Here is a 13609-nt window from a genome sequence, read left to right as displayed (position 1 = left end):
AGAACAATGACAATGAATACAAAGCAATTACAAAAACGGTAGATACTAATCTGAATATATCAATAACAATTTTAAATGTGAATAGTCTATGGCAATTAAAAGATAGAGACTGTAAGATTGGATTTAAAAAACACAAGAGCCAACTATATGTTGCCAACAAGAAACCTACTTTGTTTTTTTAATGTTTATTTATTTTTGAAAGAGAGAGACAGAGTGTGAGCATGGGAGGGACATAGAGAGAGGGAGACACAGAATCCGAAGCAGGCTCCAGGCTCTGAACTGTCAGCACAGAGCCCGACACCGGGCTCAAACTCACAAACCGTGAGATCATGACCTGAGCCGAAGTCAGACGCTTAACGGACTGAGCCACCCAGGCGCCCCAGGAAACCTACTTTACATGTAAAGAGAGATAAATTGAAGGTATGGAGGCATTGAAGGTATGGAGAAAGATATACCATGCTAACATTAAGCAAAAGAAAGCTGGAGTACTTCAGACAAAGCACGCTTCAGAACAAGGACAATTATCAGGGATAAAGAGGGCCATTACATAACAAAAAGATTCAATTTTCCAGAAGACAGCAAACCTTAATGTGTCAACCCAGTGTCAAAACACATGAGTCAAAATTGACAGAACTACAAGGAGAAATAGACAAATCTACTGTTGTACTTGAGAACTTTAATATCCCCTCTATTACTAATTGACAAATACAGCAGGTAGAAAATCAGTATAATCAAATATAATTGAACTAAGAGCATCATCAATAAACCAGATCTAATTGACCTTTGTAGAATACTTCAACAACAGCAGAATGCACATTGTTTTCAGGCTCACATGAAACATTCACTAAGACTATATTCTGGGCCATAAAACACACTTCTAAATAACACATGGATCAAAGAATAAATCTCAAGAGAATTTGAAAAAATATTTTTAACTAAATGGAAATGGAAATACAACTTATCAAAATTTGGAGATGCAATGATATCAATGCATAGAGGGATATTTGTCACACTGAATGCCTATGTTAGAAAAGAAGAAAAATCTAAAATTAATAATCTAAGTTTCTACTTTAGGAACCTAGAGAAAGAAGAGGAAATTAAATGCAAGTAAGCAGAAAAAAAGATATTAAAAAATCAGAGCAAAAATCAAAGAAATTGAAAGCAAGAAAACAATAGAGAAAATCAATGAAACCAAAAGGTGGTTATTTTGAAAATATTGACAAAAGTGATAAGTATCTGTCCAGGCTAACCAAGAAAAAAAGAGAAGACACAAATTGCTACTATCAGAAATGAAAGGGGGCCATCATGGGGCACCTGGGTGGCTCAGTCAGTTAAGCATCCAACTTCGGCTCAGGTCATGATCTCACAGTTTGTGAGTTCAAGCCCCATGTTGGGCTCTGTGCTGACAGCTCAGAGCCTGAAGCCTGCTTTTGAGAATTCTTTCTCTCTCAAAAACTTAATAAACATTAAAAAAAATTTTTAAACAAAAAAAAGAAAGGGGGCCATCACTTCTGATTCCACTGACATTAAAAGGATAATAAAAGAATATTATGAACAACTCTATGGTCACAAATTTGATAACTTAGAAGCAATGGACCAATTCTTTGAAATACATAATCTAACAATACTCATAAAAAGAGAAATAGACTATATGAATAGGTCTATACCTATTTTAAAACTGAGCCAATAATTAGTAACCTTCCAAAACAGAAAGCAACAGGCACAAATGAGTTTACTGGGGAATTCTACCAAACATAATAAATGATACAAATTCTCTACAATCTGTTCTAGAAAATAGAAGCAGGGGGAATGCTTTCTAACTCATTCTATGAGATCAGCATCATCCTAATACTAAAACCAGACAATACATTACAAAAAGGAAAACCAAAGACCCGTATCTCTTAATATAGATGCAAAAACCATCAACCAAATATCGGCAGATCAAATACAACAAGTTATGAAAATAATTATATACTCTGACCAACTGGGATTCATCTCAGGTACGCAAGGCTGGTTCACACTCAAAAGTCAATTAATGTAATCCATCACATCAACAGGCTAAAGAAGAAAAAATGACATGATCCTATCATCAGATGCAGAAAAAAAGCACTTGACAAGGTCCAGCACCAATTCATGTTAAATACGCTCAGCAAACTAGGAACAAAAAGGAAGTTCCTCAACATGATAAAGGACATCTATAAAAATGTCTACAGTTAACATACTTAGTGGTGAGAAATTAGATGCTTTCACCTTAAAATCAGGAAGAAAGCAGGGATGTCCCCTCTAACTACTATTATTGAACATCATACTGGTAGGCCTAACTAATGCAATAAGACAAAGTAAAATAAAAGGTATGTAGATGGGGAAGGTAGAAATAAAACTGTCTTTGTTCACAGATGACATGATTGTCTAGGTAGAAATTGCTAGGGGAATCTCCTAGGGGAGCCAGAGGGCTATAGAAAACAGGCTCCATTACTAAAGGGTCTGTGCGTGAACTCAGACCCAGCACAGAGGCAACAGTTTGAAAGGCAGCTGGCCCTTACATGAAGGAGATTTATTGACTAATTTCAGGGGGTGTGCTGAGGGGCAGGAATCTGTAGGAACTTTCCTTAGGACAAAAGCACTGTAAGAGAAAATTAAAAAATAAGACAAACGAAGTTGAAAATAATAACATTCCAAAATCTTTGGGACACAGCAAAAGCAGCTCTAGGAAGCAAGTTTATAACAATACAAGCCTACATCAAGAAATAAGAAAAATCTGAAATAAATAATCTAACCTTACACCTAAAGGAACTAGAAAAACAACAAAGTCCAAAGTAATAAATATATAATAATAATAAGGAATAAATATCAGAGCAGAAATAAATGAAATAGAGACTAAAAAAGCAATACGAAAGGTAGTGAAATTAAGAGCTAGTTCTTTGAAAAGATAAACAAAATTGATAAATCTTTAGCCAGACTCATCAAGAAAAAAGAGAGGGGACTCAAGTGAGTAAAATCAGAAATGAAAGAGAAGTTACAAGTGACACCACAGAATCACAAAGCATCTTAAGGGAGTACTACAAAAAAATATATATATATATGCCAAATGCCAACAAATTGCACAACCTGGAAGAATAATAAATTCCTAGAAACATACAAACCTCCAAGATTGAATCGTGAATAAACAGAAAATCTGAACAGGCCACTTACTAGTAATAAAATTGAAGCAATAGTCAAAAACTCTCAACAAACAAAAGTCCAGGACCAGATGGCTTCACAGGTAAATTATATTAGACACTTAAAGAGAGTCAACACCTATCCTTCTCAAACTATTTCCAAAAACTTGAAGAGGAAAAAATGCTTTCAAATTCATTCCATGAGGCCAAAATTACCCTAATACCAAAACCAGAGATACTACAAAATGGAAAATTACAGGTTAATATCCCTGATAAACATAGATGCAACAATCCTCAACAATATATTAGCGAGTTAAATTCAACGATACATTAAATGGATCATACACCATGATCAAGTGGGATTTATTCCAGGGATGAAAGGATGGTTTAACATCCTTATCTCAATCAATGAGATACACCACATTAACAAAATGAAGGATAAAAATGATACGGTCATCTTCCTTAATTTTTAAATGTTTATTTTTGAGAGAAAGGGAGCGAGCAGGGGAGGTGCAGAGAGAGAGGGACAGAGGATCCAAAGTGGCTCCACGCTGACAGCAGAGAGCCCAATGCGAGACTCGAACTCACAAACTGAGATCATGGCCTGAGACAAGGTCCTGAGCCAAAGTCTGACGCTCAACCGACTGAGCCACCCAGGCACCCATGATCATCTTAATAAATTAAGAAAAAGCATTTGACAGAATTCAAAATTCAGTTACGACAAAAACTCTCAACAAAGTGAGTATAGAGGGAACGCACCTTAACGTAATAAAGGCCACATGTGACATACTCATAGCTAGCACCATACTCAACCCTAAGATCAGGAACAAGACAAGGATGCCCATTCCCGTTCTTGCCAATTTTATTCAGCATAATACTGGAAGTTCTAGCTGTGGTGATTAACAAAAAAATAAAAATAAAAATAAATAAAAGGCATCCAAATTGGCAAGGAAGAAGAAAAACTGTCACTATTTGCAGGTGACATGATATACAATATATAGAACACCCTAGACTCCACCAAAAAACTATTTGAACTAATAAATGAATTCAGTAAGTTGAAGGATACAAAATTAATAGAAATATGTTGCATTTTTCTTTTTTTTAAGCTTATTTTATTTATTTTGAGAGAGAGATAGAGAGAGTGCACGCAGGGGAGGGGCAAAGACAGAGGGAGAGAGAGAATCCCAAATAGGCTCCACACTGTCAGCACAGAGCCCGACACAGGGCTTGACCTCATGACCTGAGCTGAAACCAAGAGTCAGACACTTAACCGACTGAGCCACCCAGGCGCCTCTCTGTTGCATTTTTCTACACTAATAACAGTCAGAAAAAGAAATTAAGAAAACAATCCCATACACAATTGCATCAAAAAGAATAAAATACTTAGGAATAAATTTAAGGAGGTGAAAGACCTGTACTCTGAAAAGTATAAGACATTGATGAAAGAAATTGAAGATGATGCAAATATGTAGAAAAATATACTATGCTCATGGGTTAGAAAAATTAATATTCTTAAAATGTCCATACTACCCAAAGCAATCTGCAGATTCAATGCAATCCCAATCAAAATACCAATGGCATTTTTCACAGAACTGGAACAAATAATCCTAAAACTTGTATGAAATAACATGAGACCCTGAGCAGCCAAAGCAATCTTTAGAAAAAAGAACAAAGCAGAAAGTATTATATTCTCAGATTTCAAACTATACTACAAAGCTGTAATAATCAAAACAGTGTGGTACTGACATAAAAATAGACACATAGATCAGTAGAAGAGAATAGAGAGCCCAGAAATAAACCCACAGTTATATGGCCAATTAATCTATGCCAAAGGAGGTGAGACTATACAATGGAAAAGAGACAGTCTCCTAAATAAATGGTATGGGGAACACTGGACAGCTACATGCAAAAGAATGAAACTGGACCACTGTTTTACACCATACACAAAAATAAACTCAAAATGGATTAAAAACCTAAATGTAAAACCTGAAACCACAAAACTCTTAAAAGAAAACATAGGCAGTGGGGTGCCTGGGTGACTCAGTCAGTTAGGTGTCCAACTTTTGATTTCAGCTCAGGTCATGAGCTCATGGTTCATGAGATCAAGCCTCACGTCAGGCCTTGCGCTGACAGCATGTAGCCTGCTTGGGATTCTCTGTTTCCCTCTGTCTCTCTGCCCCTCCCCCACTTGTGCACGTGCACTCTCTGTCTGTCTCTCTCTCTCTCTCTCTCTCTCTCTCAAAATAAATAAACATTAAAAAAAGAAAACTTAGGCAATAAACTCTTGAACATCAGTCTTAGCAATGTTTTTTTGGATTTGTTTTCTCAGGCAAGGGCAAAAAAAGCAAAAATAAATGAATAGGACTACATCAAACTACAAAGCTTTTGCACAGCAAAGCCATCAACAAAATGAAAAGGAAATGTACTTAATGGAGAAGACGATTGCAAATGATATATCTGATAAGGGGGTAAATACCCAGAATATCTAAGGAACCCATATAACTCAACACCAAAAAACCCCCCACACATAATGATTTAAAAATGGGCAGAGTAGTGGAATAGACATTTTCCCAAAGAAGATACAGAGATGGCCAACAGACACATGAAAAGATACTCAACATCACTAGTTATCAGGGAAATGCAAATCAAAACCACAGTGAGATGTCACTTTATACCTGTCAGAATGGCTAGAATCAAAAAGATAAGAAATAACAAATATTGGGAAGGATATCGAGAAAAGGGAACCCTGGTGCACTGTTGGTGTGACTGTAAATTGGTGCAGCCACTATGGGAAACAGTATGGAGGTTCCTCAAAATGTTTAAAATAGAAATACCACACAATCCGGCAATTGCACTCCTGGGTGTTTACCCAAAGAAAACAAAAATACTAATTTGAAAAGAAATATGCACCCCATGTTTACTGTAGCAGTATTTACAATAGCTAAGATATGGAAACAACTCAAGTGTCCATTGATAGATGAATGGAGAAAGAAAATGTGGTAGGGGGCTTGGCTGGCCCAGTCGGTAGAGCATGTGACCCTTGATCTCATGGTTGTAAGTGTGAGCCCCAGGTTGGGTGTAAAGAATACTTAAAAATAAAATCTTAGAGGGGCACCTGGGGGGCTCAGTCGGTTGAGCGTCCGACTTCAGCTCAGGTCGTGATCTCATGGTTTGTGGGTTCGAGCCCCGCGTCGGGCTCTGTGCTGGCAGCTCGGAGCCTGAAGCCTGCTTCGGATTCTGTGTCTCCTCTCTCTGCCCCTCCCCCACTTGTGCTCTGTCTCTCTCTGTCTCTCAAAAATAAATAAATGTAAAAAAATAATAATAAAATCTTAGAAAAAATATGTGATATATCATCCACAAAAAAGAATGGTATCTTACCATTCATTCCCGACAAAATGGATGGAACTAGAGAGTATCATTATAAGTTAAATAAGTTATCCATAGAAAGACAAATATTAGGGGCACCTGGATGGTTCAGTTGGTTAAGCATATGACTTTGGCTCAGGTCATGATCTCCCAGTTGGTGAGTTCAAGCCCTGCGTCAGACTCTATGCTGACAGCTCAGAGCCTGGAGCCTGCTTCAGATTCTGTGTCTCCCTCTCTCTCTGCCCCTCCTGCTGTGCTCGTGTGCTCTCTCTCTCTCTCTCTCTCTCTTTCTCTCTCTCTCTCTCAAAAATAAATAAATAAACATTTTTTAAAAAGAAAGACAAATAGCATATGATTTCACTTATATGTAGACTCTTTTAAAAACCCCAACAAATGAAGAAACAAAACAAAATAGAAATAGATATAAATACAGAGGACAAACTGGTAGTTTCCAGAGGGGAGGGGAATGGGAGAATGGGTAAAATAGATGAAGGGGATTAAGATGTACAAACTTCCAGTTATAAAATAAACAAGTCACAGGATGAAAAGTACAACATAGGGAATACAGTCAATAATATTGTAATAACTTTGTATGGTGACAGGCGGTAACTAGACTTCTTTTTAAATTTTTTCTTATTCTTTTAATGTTTATTTTTGAGAGAGAGAGACAGAGAGACAGACCGACAGGGTGCGAGCAGGGGGGAGAGAGAGAGAGAGAGAGAGAGAGAGAGAGAGAGAGAGAGAAAGGGAGACACAGAATTCGAAGCAGGCTCCAGGCTCTGAGCCGTCAGTACAGAGCCTGATGCAGAGCTGCAACTCACGAACTGCAAAATCATGGCCTGAGCTGAATGAAGTCAGATGCTTAACCAACTGAGTCACCCAGGCACCCCTTTAATTTTTTTTTTAATTTTTTAATGTTTATTTATTTTTGAGAGACAGAGTGAGAGTGGGGAAGGTGCAGAGAGAGGGAGACAAAGAATCTGAAGCAGGCTCCAACTTCCAAGATGTTAGCACAGAGCCTGACGTGGGGCTCAAACTCACAAACTGTGAGATCATGACCTGAGCCGAAGTCAGACACTCAACCAACTGAACCACCCAGGCACCCCAAATTTTTTTTAATGTTTATTTATTTTCGAGAGAGAGAGAGAGCCCACGCATGAGCAGGGGGAAGGGCAGAGAGAAGGAGACAGAAGTTCAGAAGCAGGCTTCACATTGACAGCAGAGAGCCCTATGTGGGGCTCGAACTCACGGAACTGTGAGATCATGACCCTAGCCAGAGGCTTAATCAACTTAGCCACCCACGCACCCCAGTAATTAGACTTCTCATGATGTTCATTTTGTAATGTATACAAATGTGTAATTACTATGTGGTACACCTGAAACTAATATAATATTGCATGTTGGGGAGCCTGGGTGGCTCAGTTGGTTAAGCGTCCCGCTTCGGCTCAGGTCATGATCTCATGGTCTGTGAGCTGGAGCCCCATGTCAGGCTCTGTGCTGACAGCTCAGAGCCTGGAGCCTGCTTCAGATTCTGTGTCTCCCTCTCTCTCTGCCCCTCCCCTGCTCGTTCTCTCTCTGAAAAAATAAATAAACATTAAAAATATATATAATCTTGTATGTCAACTGTACTTTAATTTAAAAAATATTTACTTATGTTGATGGGGAAAAAAAATGTGTGCCCTGCAAAAGACACTGTTAAAGAATGAAAAGACAAACCACAGACTGGGAAGAAAATGTGTGCAAAACACTTATCTGATAAAAGACTTGTGTCCACAATATAGAAAGAGCTCTTAAAACTCAACAATAAGAAAACAAACAATACAGTTAAAAAGTAGGCAAAAGGTTTGAACAGAAACTTCACCAAAGAAGATGTAAAGTTGCTAAATAAGCATATGCAAAGATGCCTAACGTTATGTGTAATTTGGAAACAACAAGATACTGGGGTGCCTGGGTCGCTCAGGCAGTTAAATGTCTGACTCTTGATTTCGGCTCCAGTCATGATCCCACAGTTAGTGAGATTAAGCCCCACTGTGGGCTCTGCACTGACAGCACGGAGCCTGCTTGCGATTCTCTCTCCCTCTCTCTGCCCCTCTCCTGCTCACGCTCTCTCTCAAATTAAATAAACTAAAAGCTACAACAACAAGATACACTACACACCTATTAGAATGGCTAAAATCCAAAACACTGACAACAGCAAATGCTGACAAGGATGTGGAGCACCAGGAACCCTCATTCCATGCTGGTGGGAATGCAAAAATGGTTCAGCCACATTGGAAGACAATTTGGCAGTTTCTTATGAAACTAAACATACTCTTATCATATGATCCAATAATCCCATCCCTAGGCATTCACCCAAGTAGCTTGACAGTATATATCTACACAAAACTTGCATGTGAATGTTTATAGTAGCTTTATTCGTAATCACCGACACCTAGAAGCAACCAAGATATCCTTCAACAGGTGAATAGGTAAAGTGTGATACATTGGTACAACAGAATATTATTCAGCAATAAAAAGAAATGAGCTGTCAACCGAGGAAAAGACACAAAGGAAACTTAAGTACATATTGCTAAGCGGAAGAAGCCAGTCTGATTCCAACTATGTGACATTCTGGAAAAGGTACAGTGGTAGCAAAGCGGAAAGATCAGTAGTTTCCCAGGAAGGGGAAACCTTTTTTTTTTAGGAGGAGGGGAAGAGAGCAGGAAAGGAAGGATGAGTAGGTGGAGCACAGGGGATTTTTAGGGAAATGAAACTATTCTGTATATACAGTAGTGGTAGATACAGGACATTAAGCACTTGACAAAATTGATAGAAAACACTACACAAAGAGTGAACCCTAATGTAAACAATAGACTTTAATTAAAATGTACCGATACTGGTTTATCAATTGTAGCAAAGGTACCACACCCAATGCAAAATATAACAGGAACTCTCTGTACTTTCTGCTCAGTTTTTTTGTAAACCTAAAACTGCCCTAAAAAATAAAGCCTATTAATTTTTTTTTAAAAAAAAAGCAAGACAAGATCAAAACATGAATGCTGCTAACATCTCCATTCATATGAAGCCAATGTTTTCAAGATATGCCTATTCTAGGTTTTTGGTTTATTGGTCTGGTTTATCTGATAATAAAGAAGTACTTCATGTAGTGTTGGTTAACTTGTGCAAAACTGTGTTCTCAGGCACTCCTGTTCTTTGTTTGTTTGTTTGTTTTAATTCGGTGTTTATTTATTTTTGAGAAAAAGAGAGAGCGTTAGCGGGGAAGGGGCAGAGAAAGAGAGAGGGAGACACAGAACCCCAGGCAGGCTCTAGGCTCTGAGCTGTCAGCACAGAGCCCGACGCGGGGCTTGAACCCACGAACAGTGAGATCATGACCTGAGCCGAAGTTGGACACTTAACTGACTGAGCCACCCAGGCGCCCTTGTTTTTTCATTTCTAAAGCAAAGGAAGGAGGAAGGAAGACCTGGGGAACTGGAGAAAGAGAATGAAGAGGAAGAGAAGAAAAAGGTGGCAGCCTGAGGAAATCAAATGCCACAGTTCCACACTTAACATTTTCTCTTAAAGAAATAGCACATGTGCAGCACGTTTCTCTCTTAATGTCATCACAACAGAAGTTTTGTACCCTAAATGCCACAAATAAAGAAAGTCAGTGAACTGGAGGAAAGCAACGCAGGAACAGAGGGCTGTATAATCTTTATCTCTGTATTAAACCTTCTTTCCCTTTCCTCCTCTTTCATACATAGGTGTGAATAGACAGCTGTTCGATTTTCTTTGGAATCTGTGACACCACGGGCACTGGCTGCGCTTCGGGATCTGGGTTATTTGCCAAGTTCTGGAACTTCCTTATTCTCCACCCCTCTCAGATATTGACCGCGAGCTTCATTACACTCAACATTAGCCACTGGCATAGTTGGCCAACATCCTAGTCCCATAGGGACCTAATGGGCAGCAAAGCACTCAAATTCTCCATCCAAGTCACACACTGGGCAGGGCGTCATTCGCTCTTCCTTCTCCCTGTCTTGGGCCCGTGTGGGCGCGCGCACACACACCCCAGCAGAATCTTCACCTCAAATATACGCCGGAATGGTCATATCATTCCGTTTCATCCTGTGTTATTTTCAGTCATCAGAACACTCCCACAAGCTCTGGCCACATTTCTACCTGTTGGCGGACACAGCTCCTCTCAGTGAGGTTAAATTAGAAATAATTGTCCATTAGGGGCTCAGTCTTTCCAATGTGAAATTCCTATGGGCTGATCCAAGAGTTGGAGAAATTTTCCATACGTCTAGAGGCCTAATATCATCAAACCCCTTCCCATAAATGGAGCACCAGTTCATCATCAAAGGAGAAATCCTAGTGAGCCACGAGTTTGAGGGACTGTCAAAGCCAGCACTAGAGATCACAAGTCTGAACCAGGAACAAGAAGTATTTGGGAAGAAAATTATTTTGTGAAAGTATTTAGTTCAAATCTGGGGTTGGCGTAACCATGGTGGCTCACATCCTCTCCACTTGTGTCTGCCAACTGTCCTCAGCCTTGACACCGCTGCCTGGGGGCTCTCACGCTGGCAGTGGCCTTGTCCCTCAGCATCACCCTGTGCGGCGCAGGGACCTGGAGGAGGCCTGAGGCTCTGCAGCCCACCTCAGTGCTCCCGCAGGTCCCAGTTACACAAGTGTGCCACCTGCACAGTGATGCACTTTGACGTGGGAGGAAATCAAGGACCGTGTTCTTTACGTCTTGAAACTCTATAGCAAGATTGACCCAGAAAAGCTCTTGGTAAATTCCCACTTTATGAAAGACTTGGGCTTAGACAGTTTGGACAAGTGGAGATTATCATGGTCAGGGAGGATGAATCTGGGTTTGAAATTCCTGATACAGATGTGGAGAAGTTAATGTGTCCACAAGAAACTGTAGATTACATCGCAGAGAAGAAGGATGTATATGAATAAAATATTAGACCCCTTTTTTTTCACTGAGAGCTCTCAAAGACTCAAAAGATGCTGGCGAGTGTCTGTAAGTGAGAACATGTTTTGGCATGATCGCTGCCTTTGACAGAGTAATTCTTTTTTTTTTTTAATGTTTACTTTTGAGAGAGAAATGTTTACTTTTGTGAGTGAGGGAGGGGAAGAGAGAGAGGGAGACAGAGGATCCGAAGCGCTCTCTGTGCTGACAGCAGAGAGCCCGATGTGGGGCTCAAACTCATGAACTCTAAGATCATGACGTGAGCTGAAGTCCCACACTTAACTGACCGAGCCACCTAGGTGCCCCTTATTTTTAATTTTTTTAATGTTTATTTTATTTTTGAGAGAGAGACAGACAGACAGAGCTTGAGCGGGGGAGGGGCAGAGAAAGAGGGAGACAGAATCTGAAGCAGGCTCCAGGCTCCCAGCTGTCAACACAGAGCCCAACGAGAGGCTTGAACTCACGGACTGTGAGATCATGACCTGAGCCGAAGTCAGATGCTTAACAAACTGAGCCACCCATGTGCCTATAGACTTGTATTTAAATTATCTGTTCTGTCCTTTGAAAATAAATCTATACAACAAACAAAACAATTATTTAGTTCAGGTTTTGAGCTCATAACTCCTTTCAAAAACAGATCAGAGATTAAAAACTTTGTTTTGGGGGCGTCTGGATGGCTCAGTCGGTTAATCATCTGACTTCAGCTCAGGTCATGATCCCCTGGCTCACGAGTTCGGGCCACACCAGGCTCTCTGCCTGGAGCCTGCTTCAGATCCTCTGTCTCCCTCTCTCTGCCCCTCCCCCATGCTCGCTCGCGCACTCTCTCTCTCTCAAAAATAAACATTAAGAAATTTTTAAAAACCCAAAACTTTCAGTCTTGCAACTTTTTTTCTTTTTAAGCTTACGTAAGTTTAAGTAATATCTACACCCAACGTGGGACTAGAACTCACGACCCCGAGATCAAGGGTCATACGTTCTTCCGACTGAGCCAGCCGGACACCCCATAGTGCACCTTCTTTAACAATTATTGGTATAAAAGAGTCCCCCTGACTCCCACTACCTTAATGCCCATTTCCACAACCTAGTGGACTTTCATTTAAAAACAGTATAAAAGGGGCGCCTGGAAGGCTCAGTCCATTAAGCATTCGACTCTTGATTTCAGCTCAGGGCATGATCTCAAGATTGTGCGAGCGAGTCCTGAGTTGGGGTCTGCACTGATAGCACAGAGGCTGCTTGGGATTCTGTCTCCCTCTCTCTGCCCTTCCCCTCTCCCTCTCTCTCTCAAAATAAATAAATAAGCATTTAAAAAAAAACAGTATAAAATGAATCGAAAAAATGACCATTAACCATGTATTGCTGAGCTAGCATATGATGGGACTAGTTTATGGGGCCTGACAAGAAATGGGTTACAAATTCCTTTTGCTGGAGCACATTAGAGGAGATGAATTTCTGGGGATGAAATATGCAGTTTTCTCCAGGCTACAAACTTAACTATAGTGTATCAGGCTCAAGTAATTTTTTTTAAAAATGTTTGTTTGTTTGTTTGTTTATCTATTTAGACAGAGAGAGAGAATGGGTGTGGGAGGGGCAGAGGGAGAGAGAGAGAGAGAGAATCCCAACTCAGGACCCGAACCGAAATCACGAGTAGGTGGCTCAACCCACTGAACGACCCGGGCACCCCCATGCTCAAGTTATTAACACAGAATTTGTGCCCTCTAAGCTAACTGGGCAAAATGGGGCTGACATCATAGCTTACCACCAATTTTGATAAACACTCCTTACTTTGTGTGAGATTAGAAAGAAAAAAAACGCGTGTGGGGGTGAGTATACTCCTACATGCATGTACATAAACACAAACATATACATATAAAGTCATACTGGGTTTGTTATTCATACGGCTGCTCAGTGGACTGTCTCCTGGGGCCTCTCGCCCTTCCCTTTAAGTATTTCGATTCGAGGCTGAAGAAAGGACAAGGTCTCTAGTCCGGTTTAGATTTGAGCCGCTTCACCCGGGACCGGAAGGATAGGTGGATCCGGTTGCCCCACCGGCTTCATTATACATATACACACATCCTGTCCCGACGGCAGAACCACCTAGGTCGGGGGAAGGGATTTGCCGACGTACCCG

General features: G+C 40.3%; 1 pseudogene; it reads left to right on the top strand.

Moving 5' to 3' along the window:
• The first annotated feature begins 11007 nt into the window (after positions 1–11007).
• LOC124513889 (acyl carrier protein, mitochondrial-like) lies at positions 11008–11468 on the top strand (annotated as a pseudogene).
• The last annotated feature ends 2141 nt before the right edge of the window (positions 11469–13609 follow it).

Source organism: Lynx rufus, unplaced genomic scaffold (genome assembly GCF_022079265.1).
Source record: "Lynx rufus isolate CCGP_SWC_20201006 ecotype Redwood Valley unplaced genomic scaffold, mLynRuf1.p SCAF_19, whole genome shotgun sequence".
NCBI lineage: Eukaryota > Metazoa > Chordata > Mammalia > Carnivora > Felidae > Lynx > Lynx rufus.
Note: the sequence above shows the minus strand (reverse complement) of the source record. Positions and strands in the feature narration are given on the sequence as shown.